This window comes from Notothenia rossii (assembly GCF_949606895.1).
Source record: "Notothenia rossii genome assembly, chromosome: 1".
NCBI classification, from domain to species: domain Eukaryota; kingdom Metazoa; phylum Chordata; class Actinopteri; order Perciformes; family Nototheniidae; genus Notothenia; species Notothenia rossii.
The window spans coordinates 43,726,719-43,744,661 of record NC_136912.1 but is presented as its reverse complement, the minus strand read 5'-3'; the positions used below and the strand labels follow the sequence as shown (position 1 = coordinate 43,744,661).

Here is a 17,943-nt window from a genome sequence, read left to right as displayed (position 1 = left end):
ATGATGATGATGATGATTAGGGCAAAGATATATAGAAATCTAAATAAAAACTCTGTGACAAATACCAAATAATTAGCAGTTATTGTCAATTCTCGCCTGGGCCCATGTTCCACTTAAAGACCCATATCCTCCCTCATAGCAGGATATTATGGGAAGATTAAACATTTCCTGAATTGTTACAGTCCTGTGAGTATTTCAGTTTTTGTTATTTGTGTCAGTGCTGTTCCTACATTTCACAGTGCTATAAAAAAGACTACAGTTTAGGCGAAAATAGTGGAAAAAATGTTGTTGAGACAGTTTGACCTTTGACCATGTGACCTTTATATTTTTTAGATAGGCCCAAAACTAGGTCTAAATGAAAGCTAGGATTGTACACTTTAAAATGCTACCAAACATGCCCTCATAACATATGAGTAAAGTTCTGAAAATGAGCACAAAACAAAATATGCCCCCGGCGTTTAGAGGCCTATTTTTTGCAGGGGGTTGATAACTTTATGAGCTGATAACTGTCAAAAAGCTACCACTTAGGATGGGTTATCATACCAAAATATCATCTATGGACATGTACCTTTTCAAAAAATGTTACTAGACTTTGCCACTCTGAGTGGTACCAAAAAGTCCAATTTTGGCCTCTGGCCCATGGACTATATAGGCTATTGCGCCAATGTCTCCAAATCATGGAAGAGAACCGAGTAGAACTCTTCACAGGGTTAATTAAAATCGAAATAACATGATTGTCAGTCTTCTAGGCGACACATACATTTGTACATTAACTTTCTTAAAAGGGCTTGAAATGAAGCAGGTTTCATAAAATCATGTGGTTTGGATCAGACTTTTATTTTACTGTCCACCTACACAACGCTGCAGTCAAAAGACTGGAAAGGATAGGATCAGCCTGATCCAGATTACGCTTTTTCAAGATGACTAGATCCTGAGTATCAGTGCTTTAATCCTACTGATCGCCATCTAGTGGACATGAAAAAGAATACAAGGAAGACAAGAGACCACATTGCAGAGACATCTATAATGTTTAATTATATTTTTAAAATACATAAAGGACATCAAATCATAATGACATTGTAATTTAAAAAAAATACTCCCACTAGGGTAACAACAATAAAACATTAATTCAAAGGCAGCTGGATCATCCAGCCGTGCTTTGAGGAGCTGAATTCTCAGTGAGGTTTCAGTTTGCTGAAGCAGGCACAGCTGTATTTGTTCTTCGGACAGACGGATCTGCATCTCTGCCCTCTCCGTTTCACGGCTCAGCAGAGTCTCATAGGCATCATCCCTCTGCTCTGGTTTTCTGGTGGGCTTGCATTTTCTCTTTAGAGGTGGCTCTTGCAGTGTGTCATCAGACCTGGCTGAAGGTTCTGGATCCACATGGGTCAGGAGGACCTCATCTTCAATGATGTGTCATCAGGTGCATTGACAACCTGAAATGAAAGTTTATCAATATACTTTATACCCCTTACTAAGATGATCACAAGCATGCAAGCTGCTGGAAAATTGTAGTGCTAGGATGCTATATAAGACATATAGTCATTGTAGTACTATGAAAATAACAATTATACAAGATAACAATTGTAGTTCTATAGGAACAAGGATAAAATCACACATACCTGCGACTCACCATCCAGTACAACGTTTGGTATTCCATGTAAAGATTGTGACTGCTGACGACCAATGATATCAAGTACCACATCTGTGTATTGTCCCCTTTTCTATGCTTTGTTACCCGTCTGTGGGTTTTTAGCCTGGCTGTGGTCTTTGGTAGCTTGCTGCTTCAAATTCTTCCACCTCAACCTCACTTGGTCCACCGTCCTCTTGTGTGCAGATCCTGTGGCATTCACATTGTCTGTAACTTCCATCCATATTCCGCTCTTTACTTTAGTCGCTCCACCCTCTCTGTTAAAGCTACCAACTATGGAGTCATAATTGTTCCTTACACCCTGCAGCGGTGCATGGGTCTCAGCAGATGTAAAATTAGGCCCCTTTTTGTCCATCTTTCCAACTCAATGGTTTGGTCAGGTCAGCAATTAGTTTTATAGGTCTGGCCTTGCTGTTAATTACATAATTAACCACAGGCCCTAACCAATCTGGACATGCATTCTAGGTGTGTATTTGCAATTACTTGTTATTCAGAGACTGATGTAGCCTACTGACTGAAACAACAGTCAGAACACAGTCATGGCAGGGATTGTTCACATCTTCCATGCTGGAAGGAGAGGTTACCGCCAAAGGGTCCACACCGAGCGCCCCAAACCTCTCCAACAGTACACAACAGAAGAACTGTACAATCGTTTTCGATTTGGACTTGATGACATCAACTACTGCAGTGCAGAACCTTGCGGAGTCATGCTCTGACTGTAGAGGAACAGGTCCTCATTGTCCTGCGCTTTTACGCATGTGGAACATTCTATGAGCTCATAGCTGACAGCATGGGAGTCCACAGGACAACAGTGGGTGAAGTGTTGACAGCTGTGTCTGATGCACTGGCTCGCCTGCTGGATCACTTTGTGACTTTTCCCAATGATGGCCAGATTGCCAAAGTAAAGCAGAAGTTTTTTCTTCTGGGAGACATGCCCAACACCATTGGGGTGATCGACTGCACCCATGTACATATTCAAGCACCTCGTCAGATGGAGTGGGAATATGACAACAGGAAAGGGAGGCAAAGCATCAATGTGCAACTTGTGGGAGATGCTGACCTTGCCATCACCAACTGTGTTGTGAGATGGCCTGGGTCAGTCCACGATGCACGCATCTTCAGAGAGAGCCGGTTGTTCACTGAATTTCAAACCAACAGGCCAGATGGAGTTATATTAGCCGACAGTGCCTACCCACTCCTACCATGGGTGATGACACCTTTTCCCATGGCCAACACTCCCTCACAGATGCGCTACAACAACGCCCATGGAAGAACAAGGTGTGCCATTGAGCGCTTGAATGGAGTACTGAAGAGGCGTTTTGCATGCCTCAACTCATTGGCGGTTCTACGGGGTGGCACGGGGTGGCAGCTGCCACCTCAGAAAAATGCCTTGCCACCCCAGCTGCCACCCCAGTTGGCAGCTTTGTTTTGAAAGAAAAGTTGTGGCTCATCATCCGACATTTATGAGAGAAAATCTCTAATGTCCGAGTGCAAGTGAATGCAGCACAAGACACGAGCCTTGGCGATTTCATTTGAACGGGGGGAAAGTGCAAAACGAGAAGCATTTTCGATCCAAGTAGACAGAAGGAATGAGGTATTTGCGGTCTACAGTGACAGAGAAGAGCCTGTCAAGTTTGGCTGCAAGGCAAGGCAAGGCAAGCTTATTTATATAGCACTTTTCTGTACGCGACAATTCAAAGTGCTTTACTGTACAAAACTAATTAAAATACTTTTTAGGAATACATACAGTAAAAACACATAGGCCTATATAATGGAATTTTACAAGAGGCATTACTATGGAAGCCCATTTCCGCCACTTGAAAAAAATTAAATCCCCATGAAAAGTCATAATTATGAGATAAAAAGTCATAATAAGGAGATAAAAAGTCATAATTATGAGATAAAAAGTCATAATAATGAGATAAAAAGTCATAATTTTGAGATGTATCACCTACTGCTTAACAACCTGGTCACATGCCTGTACAACCACTCTTAAACCCCTGGAATCATTGTACAAACAAACACTATACAAAATATAAGAAATCAGTTCATTCTCATCATTGCCCAATACTCACAAAATATAACTTGTTGAGCTGGGAAAATGTAATGAGATATGCAAATGCTTGCCTCATGTACAAAATAATACACGGCCTTACCTCACCTCCGCTCAGACATTTTATCACCATACGCACACCTGTAACTAGGTCAACAAGACCTGCAACAAGAGGAGACTGCGTTGTTCCATTAAGGAAGAGCTCATTCAGCCAATCTTCTTTTTCTTTTAAAGCTGCACAACAGTGGAAGTCAATCCCAGTAAAGATTAGAGAACAAAACACCTGCAGTTTATTTAAATCTAACTTTAAAAAATGGTTAGTGGAAAGTCAGCTCTGTCAACACTGACACAATCTGCACTTCACAACGCTCTGTTTGTACATGTGCCTTGACCTGTTGCTATCTGTCTGCTTTGTGAATATGTATTTTAGTTTTGTTTTTATGTTTTTATTAGGGCCGGGACTTTAACGCGTTAATTAAGATTAATTAATTACACAAAAATTAACGCGTTACATTTTTTTACGCATTTTAATTGCACTTATTTTTGCACCGCGGAACGTTTCTCACTGGATGAGTTTCAGGGGTACCGATTATACTGGAGCACCAACTAACGTTCATGACTTCAGACAACAACAAACCACAGTGAACAATAGTCAAACATGAACGAAAAAGCTGATGAGACCGCTTTGGTTGGCCCCGTGGATGGGACATTTTGTTTTAAAAAACGGACGGATGGAAGCGTCGATAAGAGCACGGTTGTTTGCAAATTATGCAAAAAGGAATTCGCATATCACCGCAGCACATCAAGCATCAAGTATTACCTCAATGCAAAACATATAGCAGCTAGCGTGGAAGCTAGCGTGGACGTTAGCCCTAACCGTAGTACAAGGACCCACACCCAATTCGCGTTTATCAAACCGTGGCCTTTGCAACAGAGAGATTTTATTTTTCATCAGGATATTGGAAGAATAGGAGGGATTGAGGTCAATCACTGGCACTTTTTTATTTTATTTTAAATGGTACACTTTATGTTGAACTATTTATTATGTTGTTGGTGCAACTGGCACCTTATGTTGAACTGTTTATTGTTTTGGCCAAGGTTATGAGAGAGTTGGACTGAAATTGATTAGATTTGTTAATCAACTGTTGGTAAATCAACAAAGTCTGTTATGGTCTCTGAAGCAACAGAGAGATGTTTTCTAATAGTCAGGGTTTCCAATGTTCTGAATGTACTTGAAAGTATTGTGTTTTACTTAAAAAACAGTGTTATAAGTGTTATAGTTTACAGAAGGCCTACCTACCTAGGCTACCTGAATCTCTGAAATGTACTATATTCCTAACTATGCTATTGCTACACTTTATGGCAAAAATTGCACTTTTCTGTTGGTCTTGGTTAAGTACCACCTTGAAAAAAATAAACAAGGTTTTGTTGCTTAAGCTTATGTATTCAGTCATTATTCAATGGTATACTAAAATCCATGTGAAAAAAAATGCTTCTCACTGTTCTCAGGTCAAATATTTATATGTGATTAAAAATGCGATTAATTTCGATTAATTAATTACAAAGCCCCTAATTAATTAGATTCATTTTTTTAATCGAGTCCCGGCCCTAGTTTTTATATATGCTTTTATCGTAATATAAGCATCTCTTTTGAATGTTGTTTTACTGATTGTATTATGTATGTAGTGTGTGAATTTTTGTTTTTAGGATGACTTTCAACATCTGTCCAGGGACTACAGACGAAAAATAGCCTGTTGGCTAACTCTGGCGCATTTACAGAAATGTCAAACAATGTGCACTGTCCCTGTCAAATAAAAAAATAAAAATAAAATAAAAGAGAAGAAAGTCGAAATAATGAGATAAAAAGTCATAATTATGAGATAAGAAAGTCGAAATTATGAGATATAAATTCATAATAATTAGATAAAAAGTCATAATTATGAGATAAGAAAGTCGAAATAATGAGATAAAAAGTCATAATTATGAGACAAGAAAGTCGAAATAATGAGATAAAAAGTCATAATTATGAGATAAGAAGTGCGCATGCGCTTCAGTGGCGCTGTCTTCAAAGGTCCCTTCATCACCTTGCTCTCCACCATGCAAACGGCATCTAGTCCTAAATAAGGTAACTATTACAGGTGACTTTTGTAAATGTTAGATGTTACATATAGCCTATATTGCAGCTAAACTACAACAATGCAGTTCATAGCTTTGACATTACCTGTTATGAACTATAATATATTTATATATATATGCTCATTATATCACAGCTATGCAACAACACTAACAGCGAGCGAACATATTAGACAGAGAGCGTTGATCCATTATTTGGCTGTTTATTTACATTAATGTGTATGTTGCTGTTTATTGTGCATCCACTGAAAAACTGTCCAGCATCAGTAGCATGGCTTACGTGGTCACTTGTATAGGTTGAGGTTGTTCGAGGCTGTTGCTTGGCGTGGCGAGAATATTGCTCCACTTTCTCCGGTCCCCGAGATTGGGCTTCCAGTAGCTCTGGAGAGAGCTTTTGCACCTGTGGCCACTAACGGTCATAATTTCTCTGCTTTGTTTCAAGACCCGCGTCAGAAAGCTTTTGAATGGTGGTACTTTTCCAGTTGGTCTACCTGCTCTTCACGTAGCTCTGCATGTCGTAGTTTAGGTGCTTTTTTTTCTGGAGATAGGCACTGCTCAATCCACTCCTCCATACTGCAGGCAGTTTGCTTTTCAGCTCAACGGTATACCGTTTTTCTCAGACGCGGAGGGATACTGACTTGTTGTGAAAAGTAACTTACAATTCTACCCGTGGTATACGCTCAGTATATCACGGCTAAGAACCAATCAGATTGCTTGATTTGACTTGTCCGTTTTATAAATGCCTATAGTTTTGTGGTAACGTTCACGCCACTAATGACAATAGGCATACTGCTGCTGTGAGTTGCTAGCCTAACTCTAGCCCGTGAATGTTACCACAAAACTATAGGCATTTATAAAACGGACAAGTCAAATCAAGCAGTTTGCTTTTCTGCAGGCAGTTTGCTTTTCATACTGGAACAAGAAAGCAGCGGAGAAGTAACGGGGCAGAAACCCTCCTTTTTGATGCAGCGGTCCAGACATAGACATCAAACGGCAAAACATATTCAGTGTGCAGTTCCTTTGGCACGCTCTCTGTCTAATATGTTCGCTTGCTGTTAGTGTTGTTGCATAGCAACCACCTTGCACTATGTTTTGTGCAGAAGGCAACGGAGGGACTATTTTATTTTGAACATCATTATTTACTAATAAAAACTATTTAAATTAGAGTGTGTATTTTTCTTCGCGGAGGGCCGAACCGCGCCCCTTAGCTGTGATATAATGAGCATATACCACGGCCTGTCGTGAGCTATTGCTTAAATATATTATAGTTCATAACAGTTAATGTCAAAGCTATATGAACTGCATTGTTGTAGTTTAGCTGCAATATAGGCTATATGTAACATCTAACATTTACAAAAGTCACCTGTAATAGTTACCTTATTAGGTCTAGATGCCGTTTGCATGGTGGAGAGCAAGGTGATGAAGGGACCTTTGAAGACAGCGCCACTGCAGCGCATGCGCACTTCTTATCTCATAATTATGACTTTTTATCTCATTATTTCGACTTTCTTATCTCATAATTATGACTTTTTATCTAATTATTATGACTTTCTTATCTCATAATTATGACTTTTTATCTCATTATTTCGACTTTCTTATCTCATAATTATTACTTTTTATCTCATTATTATGACTTTTTATCTCATAATTATGACTTTTTATCTCATTATGACTTTTTATCTCATAATTTCGACTTTCTTATCTCATTATTATGACTTTCTTATCTCATAATTATGACTTTTTATCTCATTATTTCGACTTTCTTATCTCATAATTATTACTTTTTATCTCATTATTATGACTTTTTATCTCATAATTATGACTTTTTATCTCATTATGACTTTTTATCTCATAATTTCGACTTTCTTATCTCATAATTATGACTTTTTATCTCATTATTTCGACTTTCTTATCTCATAATTATTACTTTTTATCTCATTATTATGACTTTTTATCTCATAATTATGACTTTTTATCTCATTATGACTTATTATCTCATAATTTCGACTTTTTTATCTCATAATTATGACTTTTCATGGGGACTTTATTTTTTCAAGTGGCGGAAATGGGCTTCCATACATTACAAAGCAAAGATAATAAAATAATAAAAATAAACACCACAGGTATACAATACATGTTTAAAAGGCATACCGTAGTGCGAATATGAGCAGCTCAATTAAAAAAAGCCAAAGCAATAGGTTTTCAGTCTCGATTTAAAAATAGTAAGCGTTTCTGCGGACGTGCATGATTTCGGTAGTTTGTTCCAGATTGTCGGGGGATAATAGCTAAATGCTGCCTCTCCATGTTTTGTTGTTACTCTCGGAACCGATGGCAGACCCTTCCCAGAAGACCTGAGGCACCTTGATGAGTCGTAATTATGCAGGAGTTCAACAATATACTTTGGTCCTAAACCATGTAATGATTTAAAAACTAGCAATAGTAATTTAAAATCAATTTGTTGGCCGACTAGAAGCCAGTGTAAAGACTTCAGAACCGGACTGATGTGATCCACTCTTTTAATGTTAGTGAGGACATGTGCAGCAGCGTTCTGTATCAGCTGCAGCTTTCTGATGGATTTTTTTGTCAGCCCTGTGAAGACACTATTGCAGTAGTCGAGTCTACTGAAGATAAAAGCATGGACAAGCTTTTCTAAGTCCTGTTGTGACATTAGTTTTTTTATCCTCGATATGTTCTTCAGGCTGTACTCAGCATTGAATCTTAATAAGTTTGTGAGGCATTTTGCTGATCAAGATGGTAATCGCCACATTCAGCTGTTATAGGCATGCCAACTTGATGCTCTGCTCACGGATGACTCGATGAGCATAATAAACTGTTAAGATGATGACCTTACGTGTGTGAATATATATTTTTCTTTGTGGGGGTCTGCCCCCAAAAAACTGTTTCAAGTCCTGAGAAAGTCAAATAAGACGTAAAACTACACTGCCCAGCCAAACAAAAGTAACCACTTTGATTTAACTAGGCCAGTAGGTAAGGACTTTCCACTGGATGATTATATATGTACTTTATATGTTTTAGCTGAATACACGTTTTTTAACCCTAACTGATGCAGTTAGTCACTTCTTTAATGTTTGTTCTTTCTGATGTAAAGTCAAGGTTGTAACTGTTTGCAATGAAGTTGTGGGGCGCTGAACTATTCCTTTGATTCTTTTGATATATATGATAGTAATTACTTATCTTTCAAATTTGAAGGAGGGTGAGCAAGCATCTTGAGGAACGTTCATCATTAACTCCTCCAAAAAATATAGTTTATTTAATAATAATACTGAATATGTGAATCATAACAGTGATTGACAGCTGATAGGAATAATATGATTGTTAATAGTATTATATTCATTCAGACAAACATCGATGAGACAGTTAATTAATGTCCTTATTGCAGCAGTCTGCATAGATTTGGTACCCCTGCTGGTCTAAGAGTGAGAGAAACTCATTCAGTTATTGTTCGGTTAAAATTCATTAAATTAAGTCTGCCACCTTATATATTTATGGCTTTACTGATGGGCCACAATAATGTCACCTAATGATATTGAGTTAAAATATTAATATTGTGGCGTTCCAAGTTAACATTGATTGGTATGACTGCGATTAAATCAGCATATACTTCTGCCAGGGGATGCCACCCCTCAAAATCTCCTGCCACCCTCTTGCCACCCCATGAATATTTTTCTAGATCTGTCCCTGCCTCAACTATCTGAGAGTGGAACCCCAAGGAGCATGCCAAATAACACTGGCTTGTATTGTGGAACACAATATCGCTGTCCATCGCAGAGTCCCCCTCTCTGACATCGATGATCCCCCAGAGCCCCTTGCCTCTGCTGATGATCAGGCCCACCTATGGATTTCCCTCTAAATGAGAGACTGAGTGGTGGTGCAAGGCGAGATGCTATTGTCCGCAATTACTTTTGAAAGGTGATGACAGATGATGGACTTTTTCTTTGTTGAAGATATTTTTTCTTAAAACTAAATTACATTTGTGATTGACAATCTTTGCTGCGATACTTTTATGAGCATAAACATTTATGTCATCAACATTTGGTTGAAAACAAAATAGGTCACCACAAACGTGAGCAAAAATGGAAAAATTAAACTTATTTCCCATGAAGGCTAAAAATTGTGTATTATTTCAGTTAACAAACGTTGCCATTTTATTTAAATTGAAACATATTTTTAAATAAATTGTACAGTACATTTTGCTCTGGTAATCCACTGGAAATCCACCCCTCTGGTGGGATCAGGATAATCCAGTTTTTTAGGACCAAACTGATCCCAATCCTGTTTTGTCAGTTTGAACTACCCATTTTGAAGACTTGATTCAGATTAAAGCTTGGATTGGATTTCCTGATCTGATTGGATATCAACGTGATCCTAATCCTGTTTTTTGGTTTTGAACTCCCCAAAATCTAAATCTGATCTGATCAGATAGGGATTAAAAGTTTTGAACTCCTGGGCCCTGGATATTATATAATGATAGTAAACAGACTTTGATTCAAGATGCCAAAATGTGCATGCAAGCTATAGTGGAAACTCTGTACTTTAAATCTTCATTATTTTTAAGAGACCCTGTTTGAGTAAATTATACCCTGGGAAGTTCTTTTTAAACTAACACAACGTATGAATAGATCGCTGGTGTTCTCTAATGTGTTTCTTCCTCATGAAACATTTGGCAAGATATATTGCATTCTTTACATTGCTTTGCTATTTAGTTACGTTAGAGACGTTTTTCCTAGGCCTTTGTTTTACAAAATGTGTTTCTAAGTGTGTTTGTTTGGTGATCATGTTTGTATAACTATTAAGTTATAGTATTTTACTTCTACCTCGCCTCCTTGGGGCTTGGTTTTAAATTGTACAATATCAACTTCAGCAGAATAATGAGCTTTTGAAGCTTTAATGTATTTCCCAGAGGTCAAAAGGTCATTCTAGGCTATTAACAAACTACATCACGGTCACATGGCTGCACATCACCAGCGCTGAGCTATAGGCGGGTAATGTTCTGAGTGATGATGTTTAGCAGTGTCATGTAGTCAACTGCAGTTTGTCTGCAACATACAAGCTTCTGACATTTACGGGTGGGGTCGTAGAACAAAACCTGAAAAGCATAGATCATATTTCAGGCTTCTAATAACAAACACATTAAAAAAACTGTCGACTTTGAGACAAGGGAACCGAAAGTAGTAACATGTTAACTCATTTCCGGGTTTTAGGACTCGTTTCTGCACTACTACAGTTTAAACATTCTTATACTTTATTTCCAGGAGAGGCTGCTTCGCACTTCTACTTCATTACATTTCAGGGCGACATATTGTTTTTACATTACATTATTGCTACTTTAAGTAGTTTCAGTAAGTACCTGATTAAATGCTTTGCTTGTTTATTTGAGTTATCAATAAGGAGGAGATGTTTATGTGTTTATGTTTATGTTTATTAAGGATTCCCATTAGCTTTTGCTCTTGACAAAAGCTACTCTTCCTGGGGTCCGACACTTAAAACAATACAACAATAATACAACAACATTCAAGACATAATTCCTTCATTAACAACATTAACAACATCACCAATATCATCAACAATTTCCAACATCATCAACAATGTCATCCACTTTCAATATCAATCTCAGCCAAGGATGAGTGCACTAGACAACCACCAGTACAAAGCATGAGATACAATTAAATTAGGGTTCACAGCTCACAAGGGTACATGGTCATTAGTAGATGGCCCTTCAATCTCTTCTTGAAAGAGGCTCTGGACTCTATTTCAGCAAGGTAGTTTGGCAATGAGTTCCATTATAGCTCTATAAGACACAGAAGAGTTCAGGAAACTTGTCCTGGGTTTAGGTGCCAGTAGATGGCCTGATGTAGCTTGTCTAGTCTTATGGTCCTGCTTGTCTCTTGTGTAAACTATTTGATCATAACAATACAGTGTTTCTTTGCTAAATTAGATTTTTTTTTTTTAAGTGATAACACGAGATTGCAGACGTTTCTCAACCGGAAGCCATGATAGGTTTCTATGCATAACTCCAATATGAGTGTGCTTCGAACAGTGGAGAGCTAGTCTGGCAGCCTTGTTTTGAGCTATTTGTAATTTATGTATATGTGTTTTTGCTATAGGATCATATTGGCCTAATTGTGGTTGTCATTTTACTTTTAACTAAAACATGCTTGATACATTGAAACAGAACCTGAGCATCATTAGATTAATACAGTAAACAGAGATAACTTACTTAAAGTGGACCTATCATGCTATATTTGAATAATATAGTGTAGGACCATACCTATATAAGGCATATTTATACTTTTTATTTTTCAAAATACCAAACAGATCATGCATTTTAGCCATTCCTTATTTCGCTCAATTTAACACTGTCTTTGCATGGGCTGATTTTGTGAGAACAGCACCATCTACAGGCCTGGCATATGTACTACAGCCTCTCCAGCGCTTTCGAACGGCAATGTCCGTGGCTATCTCCTCCTGATTGGTGGAGTTGGCCAAATAGCCGTAGCGCCACTTCTGTGACGTCATAGAAGTGTTCAAATCTGGATCAGTCTGTATCAGATCCGTTGCAGCCCCTTTTTAAGAGATTTGGGTATGGAGGAAAATAGAGAGGGTTGTGTTTTCTGTCACTTGGTGAGTTCCCTGGAACACCGGGGACACATATTCATGTATAAAAGACGTACAAAAGTGCATTTTGCATGATAGGTCACCTTTAACTTCTTTTTCTTTTGTTTTTACTGTCACAATATGTTCATAACTGCGCTGAGGCAGCTTCTCCGCTTCACTGCGTTTGAACGGGATTAGAGAAGGGTGTGAGCTCCTAACAGCTTTACAGAGTACACACAGCTGTGTTTACACACAGGCCTGGTGTCTGCTCTGCAGTCTGCTTACCTCCGCTGAAACACACACTACCAAAAGCACCACCTGCGGCCGCTTCACCTCTCGCTGTCTGACTGCCAGTGGGAAAGAACGGTTGATAATAATAATTATATTTATAAAGCACTTTTTTAAAAATCCTGTAAAAAGAATGATTGATACAAAAAACCAAAAACGATTACAAACAAAAAATCATCATGTTCAAAAGAAAAAAGAAAAAAACAAGTTGGTGTTTCAAGCCAATAAAGTGTCGAAAAATCATAAGGCTAGGAAAATATTTAAAAGATAATAAAAACATATATATACTGTAAGGAGATTACAACTAGAGTTAAATCAGGAGAGCTCTCTGATAATAGTATGTTTTGAGAAGGGAATTAAGCTTTAGAAAAAAAAGTTTCCTTGTGTTATCACTTGAGGTTGAACATTACCGTAGGGGTGTCACAATTTTACTAATCTATACAAATAGATTCTTCAAATTTTTAGGCAACAGGACCAGATCCTTGTATAACAAATGTTCTCGGTCAGTTAGTTTAGTATAGTAGTTAGTATCAACCTATCCTTTTTGAGCAATTTATGATTGGATGCACATTAACTGCCTATTCTGAGATAAAATTAGGTGTTATGCATTGTCCAGAAGGCAATCTGGGAACCCATTGGTTATTATATCTGACGTTGATATAGCATTCCATTCAAATGTGGCCAACCCGATATCACGGCAATACGTGAACATTTGACGATTTACCATGCTGGGGGACGTGAAGATGTCACGATTTCGTCCCTTCAAACGTGACAGTTACACGGTATTGTTAACCCATGTTAACCAGTAGGGGAAATAACCGGAAATGCCAAGCAAATGCTACCCCGACGGTCGGTTGTTATTGTCAATATTAATATAATAATGATTTACTTTTTAATAGTCACACTCGATTACGCCGATTTTCTTGTTGCCCGAGCTGGTCGACACCTCTTTTAGCAGAAACAAAGGCTACATTAATGTATTAAATATATGTTAATCCATGTGTGTGGATGTGGAATTAACGGACGTTACGTTGTGCGATTGCGTTGCCAGGCAACAGCTTCGGTTCATGTTAATTTACAAACTCTTCAACTACAACCGTAGTTATATTTAAAAGCATGTTAGAAGGCCTCACAAAATACTTTAATGCAAATTAAAATGTAAATGTGAAAGAATGTGTGTGTAACAAAATAGGCTTGTTTGAGACGAGCTGCGGCTCGCCTCGAAAGTAGACGAGAATAGCCGATCGCAGCCGGGGGAGGTCTCAAAAAGCGAGAGGGGTCTGCCTGCAGGCCTGCACTCTCAGGACAGTTCCGGTGTAGGCTGCACTCTCAGGACACCTGCACTGTCAGTACAGGAAGTGACGATTCTGACGAACACGTTTTTTCCCCGCCCCCCGAAAGACTTGTTTGATGGAAGTTTTCAAATCAAAATGGAGACTTATACCGTACACTTTGGGTCGGCCTTGGTCAAGCCCTTTTGACCCCCCCAGCCTGGTTCTCGTAAAAGTTGACTTAGCCATTTTACGCTCAAATGACACCATGGAGGAATGTAACGGGAGTTGACAGGGGACTCTGCCCGCCTCACGAGTGTCTATTTTCGGACACTTTTTTTCACTTTTCCCCCTATTTTCCCCTATTTTATTATTATTATTATTTTTGGCTATTTCACCCAGTTTCTACCGGGGACACAACCCGGTCTCGGGTGTCCCCCCACGGCCTGTGTCCAGCCCCCCCCCACTCATCCATATATTACGGATTTAGACCATTCTTGTTGCATTTTTCTCCCCCCCTCTCACTGATCGAATGGCAAACGCGACCCACTGTCGGAGGTCCTCCGCGCCGGCCCGGCCTAGTGCTGGTGCTCTGGCGGTCGGTTCCTCCGAACTGCGGGTTCGACTCTGATGGCCGGGAGGGTGTGCTGCGTGGGGGTGGGGGACTTCCCCCACTCTGCGTGCCTTTCCTTCCCGGGCCGGCCGATATGAAGCATGACCAAGACGCACCGTCTGACTCAGGGGTCCCGCACTGGGGTGGAGGTTCCCAGCTGGAACCACCCCACTGTTGTCTAGCGGGTGTAACTAAAGTACAATATGTCGTATTTATATATATAAATAAATATATATCTTTATATACATATGTATATAATAAGTGTCACGATATGATTTTATTTTCCTGTTTGGAAAGTGGCGCTGTACTGATAGTGGCGATTTTACTTTGGAATTCTTAGCGTGCACTTCCTGTGCTGAGAGTGGAGGTGTCCTCAGAGTGCAGGTGTCCTGAGACTGTTGCCTGCAGGCAGGCTCCCATGCAAAAAGCTTGCCTGAAGTCGGACAGCTTCTTCTTCTTCTTCTCTCGGTTTTTTGGCGGATTGCAAACAACTTTAAGGTGCATACCGCCACCTCCGGAGTCGGCTTGATTCGGTTTGCATTTATAAAGAATGCACAAATGAGTTTAATCGTTGATGTCAGATATGTACTAAGTAAATACATTTGTTCCTGCTCAAGATTAGATTCAACTTTATTGTTATTGCACATATTACAGGTACTGAGACAACGAAATGCAGTTTAGCTTCTAACCAGGAGTGCAAAAAGCAGTAAAGTTAAAAGTAATGTACACAATCTACAGAATAAAAGATAGAATGAAGTGTATGATGGATAAACAGTGAGGGGTATGAATACACTAGATATACACAGCAGCCTGTGAGCAGTATTACCAGTGTGTATGAATATGCTAAGATATATAAAGTATGAAAATGGTAAGCAGTCCAAGTATATTATACAAATATAGCCTATAGATATTAATTTCATGATGATAAACATTGTGGAACAATGATGAAAAATGTGAATGGAAGTGCGGTAAAACTGACACAAAACAACAACAAACTTTTTCCAAGCCAATTGGAGAGTTTCATCAACAGCACGGGGTAAAAACCACCAATAAGCGCTCAGCTCGAGATACCAGCGAGCCGTTTCCCATCAAGCATTTCGCTTCCGCAGCCCGTGGAGAGGAACTGCGCCGCCGCGCCGCGCCTCGCTCTCAAGGCTGCTGGCGTCTTTGTCCCGCAAGATTTCAACGTCTCATGTAGGCGAGCCTTCAGGGTTATGGCTAGAAAGGATCCGTCTTGTGTAAATATGACGTCATGTTCTCGTTGTACACACGGCGGCGTGCGTTGCCGCTTGGCGGTGGGCGTGTCTTGAGCTTGGGGAGTTTATGCGAGCAACACCAACAACCAATCACATGAATCTCTCCTGTCAATTGCATAGGTTTTACATGTCACACTTTATATGATGAACATTTATGACATTAATGTCTATGGTGCTATTTTACGCAACATTCCATGCTGGCTAAATACTGTCTATGCCTGCTAGCTGTTCAAACGAAGTACACTGGATATAAACTCCCCAAACAGGCAAAAACCTACCAGTTTCACCCACTGTCTCTGCCACCTCCCTCCATGCCTGGCTCCTCCGGTTTGTATCCCGGTAGGTGAACAGGGACTGATCATAAAAAGCACTGGGTGATTCCCTACCGCTATGATTATTTTCTCCTCTATTTTTTGGCATATGAGGAAATGAACTGCGGTCTGGCTCTCCCAGCATACACGCAGTTTGATTGGCTAGTGCTTGTACTGGCAGATTTGCATAAACAGGATTTGATTGGCTGACGCCTCCATCGAGGCGGCAAAAGTAGAACATTGCTCTACTTTTGCAGCGAGCACCGCGAGAGAAGCTACGCTTTGCTCCCACAATGCAGTTCGGTGAATCGTGACGTCACCCCATTCAAAGTGAATAGGCAGAAGCTTTGAAGCGGCAACGCACGGCGGCGTGCGTTGCCACATTGTCGGAGCAAAGCGTAGCTTCTCTCGCAGTACTCGCTGCAAAAGTAGAACAATGTTCTACTTTTGACGCCTCGACGGAGGCGTCAGCCAATCGAATCATATGCCAGTACAAGCTCTAGCCAATCAAACCGCGTGCTTGTGTGTCTGGGGCGGGAGATTCATGTGATTGGTTGTTGGTCGAGTTTCAGCCCCCCCCGCCGGCAAGCGACAACGCACGCCGCCGTGTGTAGGGGCCATAACATGCAACATACACATTAATGCAGAAACAATATTAATGGAGAAACATCAGACATAATAGTGAAACACTGAAAGGGAACATTTTATTGCACCAGGAGCTATCTTGGGACTGTTACTGCGACAACGTTGATTTGCCTGTGTATAAAAAATATACCATAGTGTTGGTGATCTACAGTGTTGTCATCCTTCTTTGAACACCAGCAAGACCGCTAACACCCTATTTCAACAATCACACTCCCTGTAATTGACATAATTAATAGATACCATAGTTACCATCATTTGCTGTGGCCCACTGATGTTAACGGTCGTAACTGAAAGGCTGCCTGCCAAACGTAAACATTCAGTCACGTGACTTGCAAACTCTCGCGAGAGTTTTACACAAGAGGGATCCTTTCTAGCCATAACCAGCCTCCAGGGCAGGTCGGACAAAATGACTAACCATCATGCAACGCACTAGCAAGACGTTGATCGAAATTGCGCAGGTCTGCGCATGTCTCGCTTGTCTCAAACAAGCCTAATACATCGGTCATAAACGAAACCGGAAACAGACGTAGGCAAGATCCTCAGCTCGATAATTTGAATGGTTTAGCCGCAATGCATGCTGGGATTTGGTGTTTATGTGATGTGAAATCTGAAAATGTTTTTTAAAAATAAAATGATAATTTATTCCGAGTGTGCTTTCTTTTCTCTTTGAAAGTCATCCTATAACGGCATTGTAATACACGGTTCGGCTGCATTAAATATTACATATCTGCTATAGTTCTCTATTTATAGAGCCCTGCTGAGAAGACTTCATGTTTGACGTTTGTAGACGTTTGTAAATTAACATGAACCGAAGCTGTTGCCTGGCAACGCAATCGCACAACGTCACGTCCGTTAATTCCACATCCACAAGCATGGATTAACATCGATTTAATACATTAATGTAGCCTTTGTTTCTGCTAAAAGAGGTGTCGACCAGCTGGGGCAACAACAAAAATCGGCGTAATCGAGTGTGACTATTAAAAAATAAACCATTACGTCGGGGTAGCATTTGCTTGGCATTTCCGTCATTTCTCCACTGGTTAACATGGGTTAACAATACCGTGTAACTGTCACGTTTGAAGGGACAAAATCGTGACATCTTCACGT

At 39.9% G+C, this 17,943-nt stretch overlaps 1 protein-coding gene and 1 pseudogene across 6 annotated transcripts in view; both read left to right on the top strand.

The window, feature by feature from the left end:
- The window catches only part of krt222 (keratin 222), a 154,614-nt gene that overhangs the window by 53,272 nt on the left and 83,399 nt on the right, over positions 1-17,943 (top strand). The window lies entirely within an intron of this gene.
- On the top strand, positions 2,191-11,978 carry LOC307044943 (putative nuclease HARBI1; annotated as a pseudogene). The gene is made up of 2 exons: positions 2,191-3,013; positions 11,963-11,978. The product of its transcript is annotated as a putative nuclease HARBI1 (transcript).